Consider the following 17,475-nt stretch of genomic DNA (forward strand, 5'->3'; position numbering starts at 1 on the left):
CTGCTATCTTTTTTTTTTTTAACATATATTGTATTATTTGTTTCAGAGGTACAGATCTGAGATTCAACAGTCTCGCACAATTCACAGCGCTCACCATAGCACATACCCTCCCCAGTGTCTATCACCCAGTCACCCCATCCCTCCCACACCCGCCACTCCAGCAACCCTCAGTTTGTTTCCTGAGATTAAGAATTCCTCATACCAGTGACTACTGTTTTAACAATTTCAATCTGTGACTTATCTTCACACAGAAAACTCCCCAAATCTACCGATCTTATGTATATACGCAGTTTTTAAACTGAACTGGGGGAACTGTATCTAGTAAATGGGATAGGAGAATGTTTCTTAAGAGACAGGACCTGCCCTCAGGGCACAACTGACTGTGTAAGTTGAGGACAAGCATACAATGCAAATGACCGTGCAGTACAGCTACAGCCTGGGGGACAGCAGGAACACAGAAAGTACAGTGGACAAAGATGAATTCGGACTGGGGGTGGGGACTGGACTTGTGGGGGAGAGGCATGCCAACTAGGTCTTCAAAGATAAGTAGGAATTCACTGGGTGAGGGGAGGGCAAAGGAATCCTAAGCAAAGGGAACGGAGAGTACAGAGACTCGGGAGTCAGAAAAAGAGCAGTGTTTGTGGAGAACGTGGGAACCTGGATATGCCTGGAGAACAGAGACAGACGTTGGGCTGGAAAAGTAGATGGGAGAAAGTGGGAAGGACCTCATGTCTCATAATGGGATTCTGTGGGAAGCCGTGCCTTCATTTCTAGAGGAGGTATCTGCACAGTTTATTTTCCATTATGGGAACTGACTACAACTACTTCTCGCAGCTGATTACATTTCAAAAGAAACCAGTAAAGTTTCCAATGCTACGATAATAAGTACATTCCTTTGTATCTAAGAAAATGTAACAATACCCGTGTAATTCTTGACGAGAACAACAAAGTGAGTGTCATTTTCTTGATTATTTGAAAATCCCTACAAATACTGTCCGGAGCAACATTAACTTTTTAATTAAACTTCTGCTCAAACCCAGGCACATAAAAACAACAGTTTTTTCCTTCTTCCTTTTGCAAGCTATAGCATTTTCGGTCCCTACCATTCCGTTGAGTTTTGCCCTAAAATACATTTTTTTTAAACTTTCATAATGGTTGTACCAAAACGAGAAACGTGCACTCAGAATCGCACAGGCTAATTCATCTCCCAACTGTGATTTTCAGCTCATACACTCACACAATGATATAAAAAGTTACTGCATTATGGAGGAACACATGAACAACAGAACTCAAGTGTACAAAAACGTTTCTCCTGACTCTGGGGTCTATAAAGATCGCAACTTCGGTTGCATTCAGGCTGCCTCCCACCTCCCCACCCCGGTCTCATTTGCAGCCTTCCACATCACTGGTCATTAACAAGCCGAAGCTCCCTTCAGCTGCACAGTGAAAGACCAGCACATCATTACAAATAAACAATCCCTTCCTCCCTCCGACAAGTGACACATTATTCTGAGCACGTCTCCTCTCTGCTTTCATTGCTCTGCCAAGGTCCCCCGTGAGTGGGAAGGGGTAAAAAAGAGAGAAAAAATATCCCACAACTTGTCTAAAGCGTGTGGAGGATGATTTGTGTTCTTACTTACGGGATACGACTGTCACTGTTGATCTGCTTTCAGGCCTAGATTACATGTGATAAGGGCTGACCTTCTTTAAGTATTCACACATTATGCACTCATGGAGAGCATGCAGGACACAAAAGTCCTTCAGATGTTCTGGACATCAATCAAGTGCACAGCATGGAGCCTGCCAAACTTTTCTTCCATTTACTTGGGAGAGGAAGGGGAGTCCAAGACAGACTTAATAAAGTTTAAAGCTATGCCACAGTATATTTGGGGAGACCATTGTTATTAAAAGGGTGCTGTTTGAAAAAAGTTCTCTATAGTTACCACTAGCAACAAAAAAATTCACACGTAAATATAAAGAGACCACAAGATTTCACTGCAGCTTTAAAATTTCAAAACTTTTACTATAAACCAACCAGGTCTCGACGGCTTGAGCAGATTGCTATTTTTTTTTTTCCTGAAATAATTGTTCATTAAGGATATACTTCAAAAACTAAAAATATAATTTTTTTGTAGCAGCCATACATAAAAGGTACCTTCTTTGAGGCTTTTATAAAAGTAGTAGAGAAAACAATTTGTTATGAAATGCTCTGAACATATCTTCATATAAATTAAGCACTAATCAACAACACAAACCATTTTTTACCTAATACAAATATTATTATTAACAGAGTAGAGCCTCAATATTAGGTGATAGACATGACAGTATCTTCTGATACAGGCTTTCAGTGTTGGTCTTTCACCTTCGCTACTGCCCACAACTCATTAAAGGGATTTGAGATGGCTTTTGAAAAAGAACAAATAAGTCCCAAACTATATTCTCCTAAAACACTGTAACACTGTATGCTCGGAGGGTATAATTTGATCATCAGCACAACCAAACCCATCAAAGCAAAATGCTTCATGGAATTTTATAATAGAATGATATCTTAAATCTATGACAGTATCATTTTCTTACTGATTGCAGAGTTCTTTTTAAAAGCTCATGTTAGACCATGAATATAACAAGGCTATGCACAGCCTGCATATAAAATAAGAAGACCAGACCCAAAACGCAATTAACATCAAAGAATAAGAAGAGAACTAAGGGCAACTTGCATGATTAAATTACCAATGAAAATTAACTCAGTGAATTTGCTAAGTTCTACAGTTAAAATAAAAACAAAATAAAACAAACCTCCAGACCACCCCAGGATTCTGAAGTCCCATGTACGCATATAATTCTGTCCAGTTTATTATCTGGTTTCAGTATCATTCAGCTAAAGGCTAATAAGATCAAACCTGTACCCTAGTAATAATGAGCCAGGTGAGACTATAAAATGTGAGATTACCCTTTACATTAATCACTAAAGAGTAATGCATCACCCGATCAGCACGATTATCTCAGACCAGAAACTAAAATTGAACGGGAGGAAAATGCCTTGGCAGGAGTTGGCAAGCAAGGAACTCAGGGAAGAAAAAGAGAGTTATTTCTAGATAGAATACAGAATGATGATGATGATGATCCATACCACTTGGTGGCTTTTACTATTTGTTAGGCACTATGTGATATAGCTAACATGTTACCTCATTTAATCCTCACTCCCTTCCTGGGTGGTAGGTGATGTCGTTCACATTTACAGATGAAAGTACTGTGTGTGCCTGAGCCAACAAGGTCTGGAACTGGTTAAGGCTCAACAGGATCAGACACTAGTACTTAACTAGTTAGGGACCCATATGTTTTTGCTCTGCAAGAAATGACTAGGGCAGAAATATTCCACTCAGTAGATGGAGGCCTCAGAGATTCTGGGGGCTGGTGAGATTCATTCAGGGAACATGATCGCCAGAAATTCTGAGGGCTGGAGCAGAAGACCAAACCTATCGATTCAGAGGAGGGACACCAGACACTCACATTGTTCACATCGATTCAGAGGAGGGACACCAGACACTCACATTGTTAATTAATAATAATTAACAGGAAGCCACAGCAATGTACTCAGAGGTCAGAGGTTTCAGATCAAATGAGAGATGGACCTCTCCTTTACAGCATGTGCATTATTTGTTAAGAATATGGTAAGCACAAGTAAAACAGATATATTATCATTAATTTAAAGTAGTTCTTGTAGACATTCTTTTTAACTTGCCCAGCAGCCCTTCAGTGCATATATTATCAACCATATTTTACAAGCAAAGCAACTAAGGTGAGTGAGGTGCCTTGGAGTTAAGGAAGGAGGTTTTATTTCCCTTGAGTAGGCCTATGCCTTAGGAGGTATAGGGAGGCCACTCTGCAGCCTCAGAAAGAAAAAGTGGACAAGTGACGTCACCATAACCATGTAATGTGGTCCTCAGATGAGTCTGAGTTTGTTTTCACAAAAGAGGCTGTTTTAACTTCACACTGTGGGAAGACAGTTCCAAAAGACCTACTCTGCCCCACTTGTAAGCAACTACTTGAGAAAGGGGTTTTTGTTGTTCATTTAAATAACAACAGATACACCCTAGTATCATAATTATTATTATTGGGCCCTGGACTCCTCAGAATTAAAGTTACACACTATGAAAATCATGAACCACTGAAGCTACTAACCTGACTTACCCAAAGCTCTATTTCAAAGGTATTTAAAGGATATTTTCTTCTTTATCAAACTAATGCTAAAGCATCCCTGAGCAGAAAATCAAAATCTCTAGTACCTGTTTGAATTTCGTGCCAGCCATTATAGAAACCTGAACATAGTTTCATATCAAAATCAATTTCTTGAAGAGGATTACCATAACTCTTACTTCATCCTAAAGTCAATGGTACACTGAATTTATCCAAATCCAACTTCAACTGATATTAAATAACAGGTAAATGGAAAATAAATTTTAAACAGAAATGATGATATCAATAAAATTTTATTTTTTCTCCTATGTTCCCTTGTAACTCCCTTTGAATATACTTTAGAAATAAGGAAGGTGCACATTAGTATACAGGTAAAAGAAATACAAAAGGAGTTAAACTATAGTTCCTATTTAAACGCTTGAATAGCCTATGCTTAAGTGGACACAGCATATGCAGATGGCTCTTAGGAAATCCATTTCCCACTCTTTGGAAAGTACCTAACTATATATAGGAGGAATCAAAGGAGAAAACGGGACGCCTGGGTGGCTCAGTCGGTTAAGCATCTGCCTTCAGCTCAGGTCATGATCCCAGAGTCTTGGGATCGAGTCCCGCATCGGGCTCCCTGCTCCGCGGGGAGCCTGCTTCTCCCTCTGCCTCTGCCTCTCTCTCTATCTCTCATGAATAAATAAATAAAAAGAAAAAAAAAGGAGAAAAGTTTTTTTAAAGTAAAAGAGAAGACATACATATAAAGAAAATTTTGTTTTTATTTCGCATATAACTAGCTTTTCCATAGAAAGCCTCAAGAATATTGCTGCCAGTAGATGATTTCTGAGTAGACTTCGCTCTTAGTAGTTTTTTAAAAATTGATGCTAGAATACAAAAATCACAGAAAGCCAAGCTTTTCTTTAAGTGACATTTAAACTCTGTGTGCTTGTAAAAGTGTTCTTTAATAAAAGAAAAAATAATGCCATGATTTTCAGTTCAGATTCATGACATGTTAAAACCTTTTCCTCTCTTCTACCAGCCAGAAGTCAATTGTGTATATTGAAATCCTTTCTTAATGACAGATGGTTCATGCCAAAAGGATGCCTGAAACCTACTGTGTTTATATATATATACATGTGTGTGTATTTTCCTCATCGTCTTTCACCTGTCCCCAGATATAAAGCCCAGCTGCTTATGTTTTAATTTTTTTTTATGAGAAGCAACAGTTTTTGATAATCTCACCAAGTCTTTTCTAACAGACTCCATACACGGAGAGTTTTCACAAGACAAAGGATTGGTTTAAGCGTTCACACAACTAGTTTGTAAAAATAAAGAAATACAATGAAACCCCACGTATAGACTTTATTTAATCAGAAAATGTCACAGTATAGTGAAATCAGACTTACTGAAACCCTTTCTTTCTGTGCTCTATGTAGAGCATTACATGAGCTAAATCAGAGATACTAAATTTGCCTGGCATGACAGAAGATTCTTAAATTATGGAAGTAAAGGAGATGAGCTTTAGTGATCATATCAGATAAAACCAGTGACGTAAGTAGACACCAAAACAATTCTCTACTAGTCCAATGGGAATATATGAAAGCATAACACTGTCCCTGTCTAATATACAAGCTTTAGTTACTTAGCCATTTTTTTATCTGATCGTCCTGCTCTACATATCTCATTATGGTTAGTCACCCCACTGTGTGGTTATGTCTGTTACTACCAAACACCCACCCGAAAAGTGGAAAATTTAGCAAGCAGTGACTTATCTTAAGGATTATGCCAAATGAAACATTCAACTTCAACCTTAACCAAAATTACAAAACTTGCATTTATCTACATGATTTAAAGTCTGTTAGGATAACCAATCTGATTTAAATAGTCACCATAATTTCTGCCCTGAGGTCTCCCAAAAGTTTACAGTGGAAGCACTTCAAGGTCCTCAATATACCTCATTAACACCTCTATTAAAAGATGTGTAAGAAAAAAGAGAGGAAGTTCAAAAGAAGTAGTTACTCTTTTAGAAACGCTTGTTTAAAAATGATTTTCAATTTTTTTATTGAAATGATATGTATATAATCAGAAATGGACAAACAACAAATGTTTACTTCACTCTAGGAATTCAGGCAAAAAAAAAGAACCCTATAAAATTATTCATCATAGTTTACCTTCTGCCCCTTCAATAAAGAATCTCACCTTACTTTACATCGGTTATATGGCATCATCCCTTTGTCTGCATTTCTACATTATCTCTTTCTGAAGTTGTTTAAACAGAAATAGCCTATGCAAAGTAAGCTTGAACTTTTTCTGAATTGTATAAGCTGTAGACTACCTCATACTGGTAATCTACAGAAGCTATCAAAGAGCTATCAATCCTAGAGTAGGTGCTTTATAATGTCCTTACAAATTCCTTATGGTAGTTTACAAGGTCCTATAAGAACTGGCTTCCAATGATCTCATTGGGTTGTTTTCCTACCATTCTCTCGCTTCTTCATCCTGTTTGTCAAACACACCGTGCATGTTCCTGCTCAGAGCTTTGTGGCGTCTATTCCTCTGCCTAAACATTCTTCCCTTAGATACCTACTTAGCCTCTTCCATCAACTTCTTTAAGGCTTTCTCAAATCGCAGCTCTAATATACAAGCCTTAGTTACTTAGGCATTTTTTTATCTGATCGTCCTGCTTAGCTTGCAGCTCTATTTACCAGTACAACCACCCAAATACCTAGCTGACCCTACTGGACCTCTATTCCCCACCATTCTAATGAGATTCTTCTTGCAAAGATCAACAAATCCCATCAATTTTCTTACTCTGCTTTACCTTTTTTTTTTTTTTTCCAGCACTTATCACCTTATAACCACTATATAATTTACTTATTTGCTAGGTTTATTGTTAACTATCTGGCGCCTCTCACACTCCTCCAGGACATAAAGATCCCAAGGGCACTGATCTCTGTCCATTCTGTTCACTTATATACTCCAAGTACTTTAAATAGTTACTATGTAGTAGGTGCTCAATAAATCTTTTTTTGAAAGTAGTTCCTTTGACAAGTCCTATCTTCCTTTTCCTAAAGTAACTGACCCTTGATGCCACCAATTACTGTCATTCCATTCCAATTACATTTTCCTTGTTCATCTCTATCTGCCTTCTGGATTCTACCCTCAGCATCCTAACGAAATTCTTCTTTCAAAGGTCAACAAATTCAAAGATTTTTTCTTAGTCTTCATTCATTTCATCCCTAAACAACAGTGAGCAGCACTGCAACCACTTCCCTTCTTAACAGGCTCATTCAGTTAGAAGTAAACTGAACAAATACAATTTTCTAGGCACTCATTAGAAGCTTTTCCTTTGGTTTTCCTGAAAAAGGCCTATCCATCCAAGTTTCTTCTTCTTGTGTTCACACAAATACAGGTGATCACGATTCTTTCCCAATGATCTCTTCTTCAAACATGTTCCCTTCTAATGTCAGGGCTTTAGCTAATATCACCGACTATCAAGCTAAATCTTTTTCTGAATCTCCTCCCCATATTTCCACCTGCCACTGCCTGTCTAAATCTTACTATTCCTCCCACAGCAGTGCAATTTTTACCTCTCTCAGCTCTGTGGACATTGCAATATTTTGCAGCCGCCTCACCTTAACCCCTTTTCACTTCCTGTAGGTTGGTATTTTCCACTTGAGGCGGAACTCTACAAAACAGAAGCTAAAAAAAGTCAGATTCTCACTTTTGGCCAGTTCTAGTGGCGACATCCAGATCTAGGGTTGATGGGAACAGTGTAAGTCAGTGTCTATGTGAAGTGTGGTGACAATAGTGTCCTTATTACAGGGTAAATTCTGAGGTGGAATTTTAAGTATCGTTCTAGGCTGCGTCTCTTCCAGTTTGGGTTCCCATATCCTCCCGGAGAGTCTATAAACTAGCAAATATCCTCTTAATAAGTGTGTTTTTGGTGTAAATTAATCATGGTTGGTTTCTGTTGCTTTCAAATGAGAAATCTGGATGACTATATCCAGCAAGACCCACCTGGTCCTCTCCGAAGAATTGTTTTCTCCTCTAAATGTCCACAGCATTTTATCAATATTATTTCTATGACATTTATTCCTTTACCTTGTATTATAATTATTTATGCATGCTGTCTTCCCCACTACATGTTATATTTCATGAGGATGAAGTGCCTGTCATTTATCTTTGTCCATGCTTTTAACACTTGCCCCCTTGTCTGTTTCAGATATCCTTCAAAAACAAAACATTGTATGTGTGTTCTTTCTGGCTGAGGGAGCTACTCTAAATTCCTCCTTCTGTGCTCTTAATCTGACAAGGCCCCACAATTATTTTCCTGGAAATACCTCCATGACTCACTTATTTAGAAGATTCCCCAAGGCGCACCTGGGTGGCTTAGTCGGCTAAGTGTCTGCCTTCCGCTCAGTTTGTGATCTCATGGTCCTGGGATTGAGCCCCGGGTCTGCTTCTCCTTCTCCCTCTGCCCCTTCCCCCTACTTGTGCTCTCTCTCATGACCACTCTCTTTCTCTCTAATAAATTAACAAAATCTTAAAAAAAAAAAGATTCCCCAAGATTCTTGTAGGTTGTTCCCTCATTTCTATGCACAAAAAGCGTCCCTTTTTTCTTCGCTCCAGCGGTACGTACAGAGCACCAACAAGGTTGCCAAGACCATTCAATAGAGAAAGGACAGTCTTTTCAACAAATGGTGTTGGGAAAACTGGATATCCACATGAAAAAAAACAAAACAACAACAGAAAAAAACCTTACCTTACAACATATACAATTAACTCAAAATGGATCAAAAACCTAAATGTAAGAGTTAAATCTATAAAAATCTTACAAAAAAACAAAGAACAAAACAGGGAAAAGTTTCATGTCATTGCATTTAGTAATGGTTTCTTGGATATGACATCAAAAGCACAGGCAATAAAAAAAAGGAGATAAGGGGCGCCTGGGTGGCTCAGTCGTCAAGCGTCTGCCTTCAGCTCAGGTCATGATCCCGGGGTCCTGGGATCGAGCCCTGCATCAAGCTCCCTGCTCCGCGGGAAGCCTGCTTCTCCCTCTCCCACTTCCCCTGCTTGTGTTCCCTCTCTTGCTGTGTCTCTCTCTTTTAAATAAATAAAAATTCTAAAAAAAAAAAGGAGATAAATTGGACCACATCAAAGGTTAAAACTTCTGTTCAAAGGATTCAATCAACAACATGAAAAGGCAACCTATGAAATGGTAGAAAATATGCAAATCATATATCTAACAAGGGATTTTCCAGAATATATAAAGAATGGCTTCAACTCAACAACTACAAAAATAAGCAACCCAATTAATGAATAGACAATGGATGTGAACAGACATTTCTTCAAAGGAGATATATATATATATATAAAAGGCCAATAAGCACATGAAAAGATGCTCAAAATCATTTATCACTAGGAAAATGCAAATCAAAACAACAATAAGATACCATCTCACACCTAATAGAATGGCTACTATCAAAACAATAATAAGTATTGACAAGGTTGTGGAAAAATTGAAACTTTTATGTGCCATTGGTGGGAATGTAAAATGGTACAACTACTATGGAAAACAGTAAGAAGGCTCCTCAAAAAATTAAAAACAGAGTTACCATATAATCCAGCAATTCTACTTCTGGGTATATGTTCAAATGAATTGAAAGCAGGGTTTTGAAAAAATATTTATATACCCATTTGCGTAGCAACATTATTCACAGTAACCAAAAACTGAAAGCAACTCAAATGTTCTTCAACAGATGAATGGATGAACAAAATGTGGTATATACATCCAATGAAATATTATTCAGCCTTAAAAAGGAAATTCTGATACATACTACAACATGGATGAATCTTAAAGACATTATCCTAAGTGAAATAAGACAGTAACAAAAAGATAAATATTGTTATGATATTATTTTGTTGAAGTCATAACCCCCAATGTGATGGTATTTGGAGGTGAGGCCTTTGGAAGATTATTAGGTTTAGATGAAGTATTGTGGTCATAAAGTGTGGTGTCCATAATGGGATTAGTGTCCTTATAAGAAGAGGAAGAGAGACCTGGGCTAACTCTTATGTTCTCTTTCTCCTGTGCCATGCAAGGACACAACAAGAAGGCTGCTGTCTACCAGTTAGAAGAGGGCCCTCACCAGAAACCAAATCTTCTGGCACCTGGATCTTAGATTTCTGGTCTCCTGAACTCTGAGAAATAGATGGCCATTGTTTAAGCCACTCACTCTACTATATTGTGACAGCTGCCTGAGCAGACTAAGAGTTTCAACTTTGCAAAGATGAGGAGTTCTCAAGATTGGTTGGCCAACAATGTCAATGTACTTAAAACTACTGAACTATAACACATAAAAATGATTAAAATAGTACATTATGCTGTGTGTATTTTCTCACAATTAAAATTTCATGTAAGAATTTTGTTTTGTTTTAAAACAAACAAAAAATCTTTGTGCAACCCAGGCTTCAAGGATACCATATCCCAGCGTGGGTGAATCAGAGTTGGTTTCTTATTCCTACCCCATTCCCATCCTCTGCATTGCTGTCAGTGAGATTAGCTGCTTAAAATCCTGTAACTGCTCCATAATGTCCTCTGTGAATGATCCAAGCCCCTGGGAATGGAAGCATCTTCCCTGAGTAATTTTTTAATTCCATCTCTTGCCACCAATCTCCATGCACTCCACGCTCCAGTCATAACTCTCTATTTTCAACTGCAACCCTCTCTAGTATAACCATCTTTTCTCTCAGCTCTCTTCAGTTCAGTTCAACAAAATCTCATTGAACAAGCACCGGGCACTGAGCACTCTGAGACAGGATACAATAACAAAATGCTTCTATTCTCAAGAACATTAAAGTCTAGGGGAAGGACACCCACAAAGAGATCATTACAACTACTGTGATATATACTTTAACACTGACTCATAGTTACATGTTGATAAATATGTGTTGGCATACTTCTTGAAGTTTGCTTCTTAAATTTCATATTTTCAAAAGTTTTCAAATCAATGCACAGTGCTTGGATATTTTTAACTTTGTATGAATATGTTCGATTTTTTATTAATATTTGGTCTATAAATGGATTTCCTAAAGTAGAGATAATGGATATCTAATATCTTTTTACATAGAAACACAAAATTTTGGAAGTACAGATTTACCACCAAACAGGACATCTTTAAGAAATTTTAAAGCTTAGAGTTTCCTTGAGAGTACAGATAACATTTTTATAGTAGAGGGGAAAAACTGCAGGTACGTTTCTTAATAGTCCATTTAACATTTTAAAACTTAGGTAATTTTGCCTCATTTATGGTTTCATAATTAAAGTTTCTCCTGCCATTTGGAGTAAACACAATTCCAGCCATGGGAGACAAGAATGACCAGTTCAAGTTCAAGGGTTCACTGCACATGAATATCCATAAATGTCCCTTGACAGTCTTGGTAGTATAATGAACCTTGCAATTACTCAGCAGGCCATCACCACAATACATGACCATAATGCTTCCAACGTCAACCGACAAAACATTATACAAATAATACCAACCAACTGTTACAGTTCACATAGGGCTTTTGGAAACTAATTAAATTGCAACAGTTCCTCTTAAATCTTTATAAGTTTGCAGGAAGTTTTGCTTCACTGAGCTATGTTTATGGCAAATAATTAATAGAAAAGGTGTTGGCATTATATACAATTGGGAGATGCCAATTAGCAAAACCCTCCTTCAAAATGACACCAGTTAATTCCAGCATGAGCCCTCAGAGTGAAATAGCCTTTCTCTTGAACAAATGCTAGTGTCTCATTGTCTTTGGGAATGTCTCCAATCATCCTATATATAACCCCCTGGGGTAAATGTTTCTGGCCTTGCCTTCCTGTTGCCTCTGTGCTGAAGAAATGATCTTCATTAAGTTAGTTCATGTGAATAACAGTGTGCTTTCCTTTACTCTGGTGGCCCTCCAACTATAGAAAGTTTACCTCTGCAGAACAATCTTTGACACAGTAAAACGTACCATCAAGTAAAAAGTAATACACAGATAAAAGATCATTAATTATGAGCAACCCTAATAAAAAGTATAGAACATGTCAGACAATGTATGTGTAAATGCACATAAAAGCAGGCATCTCATTAACAATTTAATTATCTGAATGGTCTGGGGATTAAAGTATAAGACAAAGTGAAAATATGTATATTCTACTTATGATAATTATTTTAACTCCTGTTTTCCCCAATATATTATAAGCTGATAACTGCTGATGTGCAACATACACTGGAATATAGATAATAAGGAAGTCCATGATTTTTAACTTGGCAAATAGCTACCCTGTGCTATTTTCATCACAAAGGGTTATTGTTACTCTGGACATCTTCAGAATAGTCTTGCCATGATGGTTCAGCATTTATCATCCACTTCAAAAGGAAATATGAATAATAAAGCAAGCTGGGTTTTCCCCTCAGAATCACATACTGAGGAAAAAGCAGATGGGATTTGGTTATGAGAATTGGAGAAATTTTGTTTTCTTCTCCTCCGTGTTTTTATTTTTTTATTTTTTTTTTAAAGATTCATTTATTTGACAGAGAGAGACACAGCGAGAGAGGGAACACAAGCAGGGGGAGTGGGAGAGGGAGAAGCAGGCTTCCCGCAGAGCGGAGAGCCCGACACGGGGCTCGATCCCAGGACCCTGGGATCAGGACCTGAGCTGAAGGCAGACGCTCAACCGACTGAGCCACCCAGGCGCCCCTCCTCCGTGTTTTTAATCAGATAACTTCAAGTAAGTGGTTTAGCATTTTGTACTCCCATAAATTAATCCATGAGTCAATTAGTATTTCTACTTCTAACGTATTTTTGATTTTTTAATAAAGTAAACTGTAAAAAAATAAGTTAACTGGAAAACAGGTTTTTCTAGTCTTAAGAAACAAGTATTTCTTTTTGTCATGTTTTAAAAACAAAACAAGCTAATCTTCTGGCCCTAAAAGAGTACTCCTCTGTCTTTAATTGGCCACAGAGAAAGAAGCAATAACTTGGACTATGGATAACTTTAAAAATTTAGTTAAGAGAAATCTGACTTCCATTAAAAAAAAAAGTACAGACTTTTATATAGAGAACTTTAGCACACTTTACCAGATTTTAGACAAATAAGATTCAGAATAATCCTGATAATTACCATTTTTCTCTAAAATAATATAGACATTATGGGAAAAATTCCTACTGTTATCTAAAAATTATATGAACATTAAAGGAAAATTTTGTCAGGAAAATGAAAAATGCTAATAACGATACTGAGAACATAAGATATGAAATACCTGGAGTAAGAGACAATGAGAAATCCTGCTTAAAGTGGACAGAGTCAGTATAGACAGAAAGTTATCCTGTCACTTTATAAAGGTACAGCTTCACAACTGGGTTCAGAAGTCTATACCTTTCTATAATATTAGGATTGTTCCTAATATTGTAATTTAGGTCTGAATTCCTGATTAAGATTACAGAATCAAATAGATTATATATCCAACAAAAAGGTTATGAATTAAGAGGTTCATATATCACCCTCCATACAATACATAAAGTTATGTTCTATAAAATGAGGTAAGATGTATCGTACATAATGACTATACAAGGCACATAAAAATGCAATCATAAATATATGCTAGTTATAATAAAACCTAAACAAATGTTTAACAATTGTACCTGCTATCTTAAAATAGGTTAGAAAGACTGTATCAAGTCTTTCATATCATAGCACAGATTTGAGCAATGTTTACTTTCTCTTGATAAACCATGGTGAAGAGAGATATTAAAAACCCATTCCAGTGAGCTGAGACTTTGATTACAGTTCTACAACAGATATGCAAAGAAATTATTCCTAATGAAGATGGTGTTTCTGAACATCACTTTGAAATTTAAAAATCCACTCTGAAATTCATCCGATTCACCTCCTTGCCTCAAGTTAAGTATATTTGAACTCACTGCAGAAGCAACTTCTGGAACTAATTCATGTGCAAAATGCTGAGTGTATCAAGATACTTCACACTTCCACAAAAATGAATGAATGAGTGAATCGATGAATGAAAGGAAGCCAGCCAGTCAGGCAAGTCATTAACCATTTTTACTCTTTACAAAAAAATATTTTCTGTTCACAAATCATTAAGCTTTTCTTAATTCCTTTCTTTCTCTCAGGTCTCGCATCCAATTCATTGTAACAAGACCTGGTAGTACTATCTCTAAAATGTATCACTAAATGAACCACTCTCACCACAACCGCTGCAAAAACTCTAGACCAAGTTGCTATTACATATCTTGCAGAAACTTGTAGTTTCCTCTTTAATTAACTGATTCTCCTATGTCCTGCTACAAACTGAGTTCTCCAATTGGCAACCAAAGTGACATCCACTGAGTGGATATTACACATGTGATTATAAATCACGTATTACTTCCCTGCTTAAAACCTCCAATTATAAAGAAAACCATGCTCACCACTGTGGCCTACATAATTTGGTCTCTGCTCTTTGACCTTATTTCCTGGAACTTTCCCCTTTTTCCAAAATGTGCCCTGAATGCTGGTTTTCTGTCTATCCCTCAAACACACCACTAATTTCCTTTCATGGTCCTTATACTTGTTCCTCTTATTCCTATTATTTCGATTTCCATTCCATGACCATTCTAAGAAAAGTAACCACCAACTTTTCTAACTCATTTTATTTTCTTCAGATCATTTATCTCTATCTGGTTTGATAATCTTTGTTTGTGTATTGACGTATTTGTTGTCTATCTCCTCTTGAATGTCAGCACTTTGAAAGCAGGTATTTTCTCCTGTTCAACTGCAACGTCCAAAGCATCTATAACTATGCCTAGAACACATGTGGCACATCGACATTTATGGAATGAAGTGAAGTGAGTTGGATTATCTGTGCTCATATTTTATTCACAGGTACCATTAAACCCTCGTGTTCTGGAATGGCTTGGACCACAGACTGAGTAACCACGCAGGCAACCCTCACAGCAGCAGAAACAGTGGGTTACAGCGGAAGGAAGCAGTCAGGGACACCGCTCTCCCAATACCATTAGGCTTCTTAAGCATTCCCTAACACTGACCTGGGAAGGAGGAGATAGTCAGTAGGACCCTAGAAAGGAGGGGAAACCCCGAAAGGCTGAGACATTCACCTGGCAGACAAAAGTTTCATCTGAAACGTCTGAAATGTCTTCAGTTGCCAAGATCAATCATCTCTCATCATCAGAGAGAATGTTTTCCAAAAGCAAGATCAGATAAATTGTTACTTATTCCTTAATTACACAAAAAATATGCAGTATGCAAATATGGCCTCTAAAAGATTAGCTACTAGAATCATTACTATTCAAGTAGCTAAGAGTATTGGCCTCATGGGCTAAATTACAGACAGATTCAGCAATTCTGAATTCAACAGTACTATTAATAAGCAGTGTCATCTTGCTGGGTTTTCAAATAGAATTTTTAGTATGGTCTGAGGGAAAGTGCCTTGGACTAAGGGTCACAGACCCCAGCTCTATTGTAATTAATCCTGCTTAGCCTCAGTTCTTGCTATAAAATGGAAATCCCCCTATGCCTCACAGTATCGTCACACTGAATAAATGACGTATCATATGTGAAAGCTTGTAACCTCGTAAGATACTGCACAAAATTAAAGTTCTTACATTACCTGTTGTAAATATACTTCTCATTCATGTGTATAATCATGCATATATTTAAATACATCTTGTGTGAGAGGTCTGTTTCACTTGTGGCATATGTTTCAAAGCCAGGGAACTCGAAAATGTATTACACAAACGCATATAAACACATTTTAAAAGAAATAAGTGTCGAAGGCTTGCCGTCATTGCTTCTAGATCTGAAGTAAGTTCAAGGGTCTCTTACATAAGAGTTGGAAAGAACATATAAATTTAAAACATTTACCATACTAGAAGTTTTGCTGGCAGGCGTGTGCTGTCTAGGAGAAGGCAGAGATCTCTGAGGAAAGAGAAGAAAGAGTATGGAGGAAAGTTTTGGGGGGGTGTGTGTGCGTGTTTAAACTGGAAACATGTTAGGTTTCCTTTATTTTGAGGCTTATGGGCTTTTCACTGGAAATCTGAAATACTCTCACATTAAGGAGAATAAAGTTAGTGGCAATTTACTATAAAGATATACTGTGCTCATGGAAGCAAAGAAAGATTTGGAGTTTTCCTCAATTATAACCTCAGATTATGACCAGCGTTTCCATCTCAGGGTAGTGAGTTCAAGCCACATGTCAGGCTCCAAACTCAGCCTGGAGTCTGCTTGAGATTCTCTTTCTCCCTCTCCCTGCTCACACACTCTCTCTCTAAACAAATAAAATAAAATCTTAAAAAAAAAAAAAAAGAAAAGAAACGGGCTGTGTAGGTGCATGTGCTTATAAACATCACAGAAATAAACATGTTTTCTTGTGACAGAATAGAACATTAAAACTCTGGACTGGGCACATCATGACTTTTTAAAGAATAAACAGCAAAGTTCACCTGGAACTTCAGAATAATTTTCTTCAATTTCATATTTTGTTTCAAACAGTAAACATCTGCCAAATTTCACAGGAACAAAAAATTGCTCAATGATGATATATGATTGCTACTATTATTCAGGAAAAAAAATACACCATAATAAAATCTGAGAAATGCCAATTAAGTTAGTTTTTTAATCAGTGTGGTTAGAAAATACATCTGTTTTGAAACACTTACCTACTACTAACAGTGTACAAAAAGACATTTTCTAACAGCCACTACTAAGACTTGTTTCCAAATGGGGAGTTTTCATATTTTCTTTCCAATAAAACAAAGTGGCCCTTTAACAACCATATGGCCCTGGGCTCTAAGAGAAGTTTCATTCAGCATCTATTTTTAGACATAGGTTTCCTTATAAAATATACTGCAGTCATGGAGCTGAATGAGCATTCATGTTTCTGTGGACAAAGCCTCCTGCCATCGAGAAAGTTCCCTACAGCACTGCGGGTCGAAGTGCTTGTCCCATTTCTTCCCTCCCAGGGAATAAGACAGAACAAAAAAAATATATATATTACTGAACTGTGTTTCAAACAAGTTACTTTTCATTTATTTAGAAAGCTATTTTGGGGGAATATATATGTTAACTGAAATCTTTCTCACTTTTCACATATTCAGTATGTATTCATTTTCTGCTGAGCTCTTTCAATATAACATGTTTTGCCAATAATACCTGAGAACAGACCAACTCAAAATGCCAACATGTCTATTTCAGCCACTATTCAAACAGCACTAACGATGTAAATGCTAAATGTC

The 17,475-nt window shown here is 37.2% G+C and overlaps 1 protein-coding gene across 3 annotated transcripts in view; it reads right to left on the reverse strand.

The window, feature by feature from the left end:
* Positions 1-17,475, reverse strand: part of BMPR1B (bone morphogenetic protein receptor type 1B) — a 387,076-nt gene that overhangs the window by 106,829 nt on the left and 262,772 nt on the right. The gene's annotated exons all lie outside the window — the stretch shown is intronic.

The sequence above is a fragment of the Leptonychotes weddellii genome, chromosome 2, assembly GCF_054177405.1.
Source record: "Leptonychotes weddellii isolate Sample4059 chromosome 2, ASM5417740v2, whole genome shotgun sequence".
Taxonomy (NCBI): Eukaryota; Metazoa; Chordata; class Mammalia; order Carnivora; family Phocidae; genus Leptonychotes; species Leptonychotes weddellii.